This window comes from Lynx rufus, unplaced genomic scaffold (assembly GCF_022079265.1).
Source record: "Lynx rufus isolate CCGP_SWC_20201006 ecotype Redwood Valley unplaced genomic scaffold, mLynRuf1.p SCAF_7, whole genome shotgun sequence".
In the NCBI taxonomy this organism is placed as follows: Eukaryota; Metazoa; Chordata; class Mammalia; order Carnivora; family Felidae; genus Lynx; species Lynx rufus.
The window spans coordinates 29,651,370-29,663,708 of NW_025814889.1; positions in this window are offsets into that span (position 1 = coordinate 29,651,370).

The following is a 12,339-nucleotide window of genomic DNA, read 5'->3' on the forward strand; positions in this document are numbered from 1 at the left end:
CTTCAAATAGTATGTTGAACAACAGTGGTGAGAGTGGACATCCCTCTCATGTTCCTGACCTCAGGGGGAAAGCTCTCAGTTTTTCCGCATTGAGGATGATATTTGCTGTGGGTCTTTGGAATACAGCTTTATGATGTTGAGGTATGTTCCCTCTATCTCTACTTTCTTGAGGGTTTTTATCCAGAAAGGATGCTGTATTTTGTCAAATGCTTTTTCTGCATCTACTGAGTGGCTCATATACTTCTTATCCTTTCTTTAAAAATTTTTTGGTAATGTTTACTTATTTTTGAGAGAGACAGAGACAGAACGTGAGGGGGTTAGGGGCAGAGAGAGAGGGAGACACAGAAACTGAAGCAGGCTCCAGGCTCTGAGCTGTCAGCACAGCCTGACGCAGGGCTCAAACTCATGAGCTGTAAGATCATGACCTGAGCTGAAGTTGGATGCTCAACCGACTGAGCCACCCAGGAGCTCCTATCCTTTCTTTTATTAATGTGGTTTATCATGTTGATTGATTTGTGAATATTGAACCAGTTCAACAGCACAGTTTTCATTTAAAATCTAGCATTATGGAAATTTAATTATAACTTTCTAAAAATGAGAAATAATGCTGATACACACTTGTTATAAATTTAAAACCTAGGGATTTCACATTGTATCTTTTTTTTCCATTTAGTTGACTAAATGATTCTTTATGTAGGTCAGGATGAAGTACCAGATGAAAATAATTTACCTGAGCATCAAGACTCAATGTCAGAATCAGAAATTGAAGTGGAGAAACAAAGAAGCCACAAAGGAGAAAGACCTAGTAGTAAGTATAATATTACAAATAATTTTATTTTAAATTAAACTCATTAGATGGGGCGCCAGGATGGCTCAGTGATTAAGCAGCTGATTCTTGATTTTCAGCTTGGGTCATGATCCCAGGGTCATGGAATCAAGCCCTGCACTGGGCTCTGTACTGACCATGGAGCCTGCTTGAAATTTTTCTCTCAGTCTCCCTCTGACCCTCTCCTGTTTGTGCATTTGTGCTCTCCTCTCTCTCTCTCTCTCTCTCTCTCCCTCTCCCTCTCCCTCTCCCTCTCTCTCAATAAAAATAAATAACCTCATTATAACATCTTTTTATTTTGGCTCATGAATTTATACTTGGACATATATTTTATAGAAATGTTACACTTTGACTAAAATATGAATACCCTAAGATAACTAGAGAAAAAAAGTGAAAATATTGATACCCTTTGGTTGGAATCTATGGTCTTATGATCATTTTATAGCCACAAGACTAGCACTCATAATTTACCAGGGCCCCAAAACAGGTGAATAATTATTTCTTCAAAGTAATGTGCCTTTCAGCCAACTCCAGGTAATTACGGATACAAAAGCCCAATGGATGCCTCTGACCTGTAGCAGTGGCCTTCTGCCATAGGCTCCAATTGGCATACAGATATTTCTGAGATCTATAATTCAAATACGAAATAGAGATCAAAAGAGCATTGGGGGTGGGGAGCCAGGAGGCCTGTTGGAGGGCCTTTAGGGCATCCTATTGTTGTATTCTCACTAAAAATAAGTAACATTTCTGGTAATCTCAAAGATGGTATCATCAAGGATTTCACACAGGGAAAATGAGAATGTAATAGTCAAGAGTCCCACTAGTTGCTGGGCCTCTTTTTATTTATTGGAGTTGAGTGAGCCAAAACTTGGCAATCTTTTCCTCAGGAATGAGAGATCATGTCCTTTAGAAATCATGTCCGGGATTTCACTAGGGTGCCAGGTAAATGTACCTTTTCTGTACTAATAGTCTAGCCAAGAGCTACGAGTGGGTCAAGAGGGCATCTAGTACTTCTTGGGTGGCGTCCTTATCTGGGGCCATTCAACTAAAAACTAGTCCTCCCTCTTAGGGCACCTGGGTGGCTCAGTCGGTTCAGCTTCCGATTTTGGCTCAGGTCATGATCTCACGGTTTGTGAGTTTGAGCCCCGCATCAGGGTCTGTGCTTGGAGCCTGGAGCCTGCTTTGGATTTTGTGTCTTCTTCTCTCTCTTGTGCTTGTGCTCTCTCTATTTCTCATAAATAAATAAATATATTTTAAAAAACACTAGTCTTCCCTTTGGAGCAGGACATTTACAAGTCATGACCTATTTATATACACAATGGAGTACTAGGTGGCAATGAGAAAGAAGGAAATATGGCCCTTTGTAGCAACGTGGATGGAACTGGAGAGTGTTATGCTAAGTGAAATAAGCCATACAGAGAAAGACAGATACCATATGTTTTCACTCTTATGTGGATCCTGAGAAACTTAACAGAAACCCATGGGGGAGGGGAAGGGAAAAAAAAAGAGGTTAGAGTGGGAGAGAGCCAAAGCATAAGAGACTGTTAAAAACTGAGAACAAACTGAGGGTTGATGAGGGGTGGGAAGGAGGGGTGGGTGGGTGATGGGTATTAAGGAGGGCACCTTTTGGGATGAGCACTGGGTGTTGTATGGAAACCAATTTGACAATAAATTTCATATATTGAAAAAAAAAGGAGTCATGACCTATTCATTGGTTACAGAAATTGGAGCAATTTGGTAGTCATGTGAAGGACATTAATGGTATATTGCAACTCATTCCACATAAGGTTAAATTGACACTGATCATTTGCATGAAGCAGGATACAGCAGAGGCCATTGGATATGTCATTAGTTGCATATCAAGTTCCTTCAGTTTGGAAAAGACTGTATGACAGTTACAATTTCAGGTACCCTCAGTACTCAGGGCTGTACTATAGTACTTACCTGAAAAAATTAATCAAGTCACTATGCACCCAAAGCCATGTGAAAGGGCAACTTAACTATTAAAATTGGAAATAGTCTTATGGGGGAATTTTTGCTTCATTAGGCTCAGGAATGAGAGTATTTCTTTTTCTTCCCAGGAGTTTATTTTTGGAGACACAGGTACTAGGTGATATTTAGTTTGGAGGTTTGCAGTCTTCTACATGCCCCACTCAAATGGCCCTAAATATAGCAGTTCCTATCAGGGCTTGGGGATGAATGTGAATGGGGTTGCACATAGAAAATACTTTTGTTGTATTATAAATTTAGTAGTGGGGGCTATAAAAATGCAGTTTTATGGTAGACTGAAGGGATACATTCATAGTAGTGTTTGACCAAGTGTCACCTTGGTGATAGCCTCAGATGAGAAATCAGAGAATATTATCTGTTTCCCCTAGTTTCTGGTTTCAGAGGTTATGGAGATCATGGTCATCTACATACCAGTATCCTAATGGCCCTAGACATGAATTTTCTCCCCAACCCCCCTTTTGAATTCTGACTTTGGCATACATCCTCAGATCACCACTGGTGACATAAGAATATTCACCCAACACTTCCCTAATTTTTGTTTTTTTGAAAGCTAAGAGGTCTGAGTAAAAGTGGTACATAGTTCTTTGATTCTTCTCAATATCACTTGGAGAAGCAAAGGGAAGAACACTTGTATTGGTCAAGGGTCGTCATAATTTGGACTTTAGTGGTGAGGTGCATTGGGACCCATGGCCTACTACCTGGTCTAGAAATCTTTGGTGGAGAGTCCATCAGTGTTTTCCTTGAGACCCCATTATTGAGTAACTAGACCTAGGGATTTCTTTAGAAAAAACCCTTACCACATGGTTCAGGAGTGGGTACCCAATTTCCATTTTTAGGTCTCTCTGTTCACTGGCTCAACAGTAAAATCTTGTTTGTAGCTACTTTTTCCATTTTTGAAAACTCGTTAGTTAAAATCTGGATTGTGCCATGAACCAAATGGCATAGCCTTCTAAGGAAGTTTAATTGAAGTAGGTAACTAGTGAAGATGGCCTGGACCAAACTAGAAATTGCAGTCTAGTTGAAAATCATATCATTACTGTCCTCACTCCATCTGCTACCCTAGATACCACTAGGGGGCCTCACAAAGCCATTAGAGCCTCTGTAAGAAATGATCCAAATGTTTTTCAGTGGCAGGGAACTCATAATGGTATGTCAGAATAGTACCCAGCTAAGGAAAGAGAATGGTGTCAGATGTTCATGTCTTTAATCCCCTTTTCCTCTGTCTCTTTGGGCAATATGGGCACTATTGTTAAGGCTCTCTGAAGAAGGGGTTCTACAATATCAAGCCCTACAGTGTGACCTCTCCCTCATGAAGTTTAACAAGATTTACTTTCTTCTTCATGAATGCAAACTACCCAAATTTCCAGATCTCTTTAAGTTGCTGGGCAAAGCAATCCTTGTACTCTACATTCTTTTTCATGAATATATGAGTCTCTGTAACTCACTGCATCTTAGGTTGTCCATTATATCTAGGGGCATTCTAGAGCTAACAGTAATCCCTGAATGTAACTCAGTATGCCGTGTCTCCAATATTTTTTTTACCCATGTGTAGCCACAAAACTGCTTCTTTAGTTTTCTTAGAGCCTATCTGCTGTGTCTCTCATTGGAATCATTGGGCATCTTGGTAGCTGAATCAGAGGCTAAAGAAAAAAACAGTTGTTCTCCTACAGAACTGAAAAGCTTGTGTGAACAATACAGTAGCACTCTAGAGAACCCCATGGTATCTTCTCATACTTTGTGAGACACATTTGCCTAGCTGTCCTGGCATAGCTCTCTTGCAAATAATCCAGTAGTACCCTTCCCCTTATCATATCCTTCAGACTCACAGCACCTCCTAAAGTGTTCCTTCCAGGAAGGTATTTTGCTTCACTGACCACACATTCATTGTGGCAATTTGCTACACAGAGATGCAGTTTTTGAATTGACCTATTAAGATAACAAGATTACAGTAACAATTAACCTTTATTCACCTACTACCATATGCCATGGCTATAGTCGCTTGTCTACAAGGGAGAGCACCAGCTCCACTAATGTTCTGTTTTATGCCATGGAAGAGCACCAGAGAAGGGTCAAATACATTAGTGCATACTGAGGTGGGGGATGGTCTCACAGCTGAAGAAACCCCAACCTAATTTCTCCTACCATTTTATGGATCCCTGGGCTGGGGTAGATGATATCTGAACAATATCAACACATTTACTCATTTGTTCAATCTTGCAATGCTTTTCAAATGGTCTCAGAATAGCTTAGCATATACTAATGGAAAAATAAACCAGCCAAAAATATTTCATGATTTGTTTGTGGTCGACTTTCCCCTCCCTATCCCAAATCTCATGTACAAGAGTAAGGGTTTGTGTTAAATATTGTATTGATGAATTGGTGCTTTTATTTTTCCTTCAGCAGTTTAATCTGACTTAATTTGCTTTCAGTTTACATTTCACCTTCTTACCCTTATTGATTTCATTTCATTTTGAAATATGTAGAACATTAAACCTACTTCAGAAGTTAAAAATATACAAAAGGTATGCTCAAACAAATGCCAGTTCCCCTGCCATTTTGTAGGTAACCATTACCTTGTTTTCAGATATATTTACTATGTTTCCTTCTTACATACCCAAGGTAGCACATAAGTTTTTCCCTTTTCAGTTTTTTTAATATAACATTATTCCTAGAAATCCACTTGAGTGGAATCAGTTTATAGAGATCTGTTTCATTCATATTATAGCTGTATGTACAGTTTTTGTACCACATTACTTACCATAATTGATACATTAGAGTGTAGTGTATACCTTAGTTTAACCAATCTGCTTGTAAATTTGTGTGGTTGTGAATATTTGCAAATTGCAAGTGTTCTGTAGTGAATAACCATGTACATGTACAGTTTCTTTTAGTTATATGAGTATGTATTAACTTAAAGTATAAATAACCCAAGAAAACTAGAGACTATATATAGTATAACATTATATTTAAAACATTATAATGGAGATGCTAGTGATACAGCTTCAACACATACCCAATAAAAGTATTCTCAATTTTCATGTCACATCTGTCTTATGGTAATTTGCTTATAACGTTATTAAAATGACCTGTATTTGTTACAAATTTTAAATCTAGAGATTTCACAGTAGATCTATTTTTTCTATTAAGAGGCTAAATTAATCTCTTTATGTAGCTCATGATGATGTACCAGACAAAAGTCTTATGCTTAAGCATCAAGATTCAGTGTCAAAACTTCAAATGCAAGTACAGAAACAGCTCTGTTTAAATAATTACAGATTATAATAATTATAAAAAGTATTATAATTATAGATAACTTTAAAATTTTTAAGAATGTTTATTTATTTTTGAGAGAGTACAAGCAGGGGAGGGTCAGAGAGAGGAGACAGAGTATCTGAAGCAAGCTCTTCGCTGACAGCAGCGAGCCCAGTGTGGGACCTGAACCCATGAACTGCGAGATCATGACTTGAGCCAAAGTCAGATATTCCGTGGACTGTGCCACCCAGATGCCCCTATAACTTTAAATTTTTTAAAATTAACCTCATCAGATCTTTTTTTTTCTTTACTTCATGGATATGTATTTGAGCATATAATCTATAGAAAATTTACACTTTGGCCTAAAATGTGCATATCATAAAATAAAAGCCATTTAACATTTGTTTGGAATGTCTAGTTATAAGATGATTTCATGTCATGGCTCTTGAGCTCAGTGCCCACTAATGCCCAATAATTAGTTAATAGTCTCTCAAACCGTGTTTACTTTCAATCAACTACAGGATATTGGGTCCAAAAGCTGAACGGGCACCTCTGACATATTTCAATTGGCAAACAGAGGCTGCTGAGACCTGTAACTCAAAAAGCAAAATGAATTAGAAGGAGTAAGGAGAAGGATGGCCTATGTGGTCAGTTGAAGAAATTTCAGGGCATGTTGTCATGTTCCACTCAGGGTAGAAGTCTTTTTGGTAATCTAATTGGTGGGTGTCACCATCAAGATAGACATGTAGGGAATGTGTGACCACCATTAGCTGAAGAGTGCCACCAATCACTGGGTATCTTTTGTATTTATTGGAGCTAAGAGCCTGAACATTACTAAACCTTGGAATTTTCTTCCTCTGGAGTAAGACACACTGTCCTTTCCCAGTTTATTCTCAGAAATTTTACATGGGTCATAGGTCCTTCTGCCTTGTCTGTATTAATGACCCATGCATGTTGTTCTATATGGTCAACATGATATGCAGTCCTTGTTGGATTATGCCCTTGCCTGGGCCAACTAGGAAGATGTCATCAGTATAGTGGAAGAGTAATGCTCTATCTAAGAATAGGACTTTTTCCAGCTCATGGTCTTGTGGAATGGCCTTAAAGGTGAATTGCAACCCATTGCACATAAGACAAACTGATCTGTATGGACAGGGATGCTAAAAAGGACATTTGTAATATAAAATACCTCATACTTATTTCCTTCAGCTTGGGCATTAACCTCTATGACAGTTATAATGTCAGGTAGTGCCAGTGCCAAAGGCTGTACTACACAGTTGAGCCACCAATAATTGATTATGTTCAGGCACCCAAGGCCTTTTTCAAAAGCCAGATGGTGAACCTTGGCTTCCTTATGCACAACAATAAGAGCAATTATTTTCTTTTATCCCTAAGACCATTGATATCGTTTTTAAGAGACAAAAGCACTAGATGCTGGTAGTCTGGTAAGTTTATAGTCTTCTATATGCCCCATTAAAATGATGCTAACTGCAGCAATTCCCTTCAGGGTTTAGTGTGAATGCATTCAGGGGTGCACATAAACAATACAATACATCTATAACAAAAATCCATTCAGGAGTGGGCACCATCACAATGGTGATATGTGGTAGCCCCAAAGGATCCATGCCCATAGTCAAGTCTGGGTGAGGGTATTGGTGGTGGTGGCTTCAGACAGAAAACCAGTGAGTATTATCAATTTCTCCTTCATTTTTATGCCAGGGATTCTGGGGGTTACAGTCACCTACCTGTGTACCACTATCCAAAAGCCCCAAGAAATGTAATTCTCCCCAGTCTACTTTGAAATTTGACTTTGGCATACAGCCTCCGTTTCTCACTGCGGACATAAGGACATTGTCATTTTATAGTCTTTTTTTTAAGCCAAAAAGTTTGGGTAAAAATTTATAGGGCTCTTTGATTCATTTTATAATTCACCGGGAGAAGGACACTTGTATTAGCAGAGGTATCATCACTGAGCAGTCTCTAGGGAGATTGCTGTTTGTCTTCTATTAGAACACTACTTGACCAAGAGTTTCTCAGTGGAGAGTCCATTTATCTTTTCTTTTGACTCCCATTGTTTAGTAACAAGACCCAGAGATCTCTGAGCAAGTTCTTACCCAAATCTTCTAGGAGTATATGCCTGATTATTTATTTCTATGTCACTCTATCTGATGGTCTCTCCTTGTTATTTTGGCAGTAGTTGCTTTTTCCCTGTCCAAAAATGTGTCATTTGTGATCTGGGTTATGTCACTCACTAATTGACCTGACCTTATGAGGAGGTTTAATTCACCTTGATAACCAGCAGGAGTGGCATTAATGAACCTAGAATCTTGCTAACAATCTTATCATCCACTAATCTTACTCTCTCATTGTAGAACTAAGGGACCGCCAGTAGTTTGCAGAGCTGCTAGTGCCTCTGCAGTCGTGGTCCAAACATGTATTTTAGTCATAGGGAACCCATCATGAGTGGACCAAAGCTGTCAGAGCCCAAACATCTCCAGCTGAGGAAGAAAAACAACTTGGGTCAGTCTCTGTCAAGTTTTCTGTGGTAACACTATTCTGAAGGAGGGTACTATAGTGGTGAACCCCACAAAGTACCACTGTCCCTTCCTAAGTTAAAGAAGATTACCTTCTTGGGGCACCTGGGTAGCTCAGTCAGTTAAGCATGTGACTCTTGATTTGGTTCGGGTCATGATCTCATGGTTTGTGAATTTGAGCCCTGAGTCAGGCTTAGCGCTGACAGCACAGAACCTGCTTGGGATTCTTTGTCTCCCTCTTTCGATCTGCCCCTCCCCTGCTTGTGTGTGTGTTCTCTCTCTCTCTCTCTCTCTCAAAATAATTAAAAATAAATTAAAACTTTTAAAGTGTGTAACAATTTTTCATCTTATCATCAGAGGACAGTAACATTAGCCAAGGAATTGATTCCCTAGATTTCCCAGAGCCCCTCTGTTGAATCTCTAATTTGGCCCATCAGGCATTTTGGCCATGGAGTTTGGAGCTGAAGTAAAGCACCACTGTTACCTCTCAAGCATAAAAATTGTGTATAATCAATCTACTAGTGCTCTCCAAGAGTGGCCCATAGCATTCCGTGATTCGTTGATATGGCTGGCAAAGTGCATTGTTGGACCCTCAGATTCTAGAAAATAATCAGCTGGTACTCTCCAAGAAATCTCATAGACTTCTTTAACATCTTAAAACGTCCTGGAGTATCTTCATGCTTTTTACTTTTCCAGAAAAACTGTGCTTAATTGAGCCACCTTGCTTGTCACCATTTGTCACCAAGAGAGAGCTGCCAGATGTGAAGGAAGTAACTTAAGACAACAAGCCAAATTGAAAGTAAAAATTAAGGCTTTATTCACTTATTATAAAATATAAGCAGAAATCTAAACATAAAAGGGCACTGGCTCTACTAGTGTGTCAGCCAATATTTCATTTCCCCATGAAATGATATCAGGCAAGGGTTGGATATATTAGCTTAGATGGGAAGGGGATATATCACTATATGTACAGTTATTTGCACCACATTACATTCCCTATATACCATATATATTATATATTTATACGCAAACATATGCACACCATAATGTATCATAATTGGTACTATATGAATTTTCCAGTTTAATGAGAAATAACTGACATACATCATTGTATAAGTTTAAGGTATATAGCATAATAGTTTGATTTACATATACTATTGTTTATGGTATATATATCAGTTTTTTCAACAAATCTGTTTGAACACTTAGATGGTTTTGAATATTTTGCAATTACAAATAAGGCCTTATTTTCCCTAATAAGGAAAATTTCCCTATTGACTAATCTTGTGCATATGCATTTTCATTGGTTGGTGTCTGAATGTTTTAACCTAAAGTATAAATAACCTAAGAAAATTAGAGTCTAATATAAGCATACTTGGTGTCCAGAATATTTATAAAATAAAGAAACATCTTCAATACACATCCATTAAAAATGTTCTCAGAATTTTCCTATTAGATCTAGTATTATGATAATTTATTTATTAATTTATAAAAATGGGAGAAAATGTTACTGTTCTCTTGTTATAAATTTGAAATCTAGAGATTTTACAGTAGATCTGTTTTATTATTAATTTCTCTCTTTATGTAGCTCTTAATGAAGTGCTAGATGAAAATCTTAAGCTTAAACATCAAGACTCAGTGTCAAAAACCCAAGTACAATTTAAAAAACAAAAAAAATCCATGGAGGAAAGAATCAGTAGTAAGTATAATAATTACAGATAACTTTATATTGTTTAAAAAATTTTTTTAATGTTTATTTATTTTTGAGAGAGACAGAGAGACACAGAGTGCAACCAGGGAAGGAGCAAAGAGAGGAGAAGACACAGAATCTGAGGAAGGCTCTAGGCTCTGAGCTGTCAGCACAGAGCCCGATGCAGAGCCTGATGTGGGGCTCAAACTCACAAACTCCGAGATCATGACCTGAGCTGAGATCATGACCTAAGCCGAAGTCATATGCTTAACCAACTGAGCCTCCCAGGCACCCCTATATTGGTTTAAATTAAATGCATGAGAACTTTCTTTGGTTTGTTAATATGTATTTGAGCATGTATTTTATAGAAACTTTAAACTTTGCCTAAAGTGTGAATAACCTAATATAACTAGAGAACAAAAGGAAATATATTAATGTGTTTTGGTTCGAATTTCTTATCAGAAGATTATTACATAACCAAAGTCATGTTCTCAGTTTTCACCAAAACAAATAATTGTCACATAAAGGATATGCACTCTTTTGGAAGCTTGTAGACCCAAAGTCCAAGGGGGTGCCTGTGACCTGTTGTGACTTCTTCCATAGGCTCTAGCAGGCAAAATTAGATGTTGCTGAGATCTGTAACTGAAACAGCAAATGGAAATCAGAGGGGCTCAGAAAATGGGAAGCTAAGATAGTCAGTTGAAGGATCTCCAAGGGGATCCTGTCCAGTAGAGTCCCAGCCAAAGGTCTTTATGGTAACCTGACAGATGGGTGCTCTTATCCCTGTAAGAGTGTAGCAGTATCTGAACAGTCTAACAAATGATCAGATTATTTTTTATTTGGAGGGAACAGTGGACCCAAAGCACGACAATTGGCTTCTCTGGGATGCCCAGACATTTTTCTTTGGTTTTAGGTTGATAATAATGGCCTACTGAGATGATTTGATCAATAGATTGGAAATCTAGCACTCCCTCCAGGAGTGGGACTTTTTCCAGGGACTTTTTCAAGCATTGGTTACAGATAATTAGGGAATTTAGGGAGTGTTGTGGAAGGACATTTGTGGTATAATGCAATCCATTCTATATACAACAAATTAATCCTGACCATCTGCATGGAGAGGGAATGCTGAAAAGGACATTTGTGATGTTAATTGTAGTATAGTAAGTTCCTTCACTTTGGGCAATAGCCTCTATAACTGTCACAACTGGTGCCAAAGGCAGCACTGACACATTGCATAGCCCTAATCAATTTAAAGCCTAGACTTCAGAGGTTTTGCACATAGGCCAAGTGGAACCAGTGGATAGAGAAATGATTTGCATATTTTGTTGGTTTTTAAAGTTTAACAGTGAGAGCAGTTATCCCTTTTTTAGGCTTCTCTAGGCTTTTGGCATTGTGTTTGGAAGACAGTGGTCCTAGGTGCCAGTAGTTTGGTAGGTGATGATCTTACATATACCCCACTAAAATAACCTACCTTCAGAAAATCTGATCAGAGGTTAGGGGTAAATGCAAGCACTGGTTGGTATAGAAAGTAGCAATGATGTATTAGGCAGTAAAAGCCATAATAATGGGGGTGGCCCAAAGGAATTCATCCATACTTGGGTCTAGAAAAGAGGCCTGGTGTTGGTGGCCTCAGACCACTCAGAATTATGTTTCCTCCTCAATCTTGTGTCAGAGATTGTGGAGTCACAGTAATTTGTTCACCAGTATCCAAAAGGACCAAGAAATGTAATTTTTTACCACCTCTACTTTGTACTCTGACCTTAGCATAGGTCCTCAGGTCCCCACTAGAAACATAATGGCCTTGAGTACGTCTAACTTCTGGTCATGTTCATTTCTGAAAGCTTAGAGGTCTGGGTAAAAGGAGGAAGGGTTTGTATTGATGGACCCCACAAAGTGTCACTCTCACTAAGTTTTAAAAGATTACCCCTTTCATCAAGGAAGTAAACTACACAAGTCTCAAGGTTCACTGGGATATTTGGAAGGAATAGCACTTGTATTAGTCATAGTAGCCATTACTATGTGGGAAC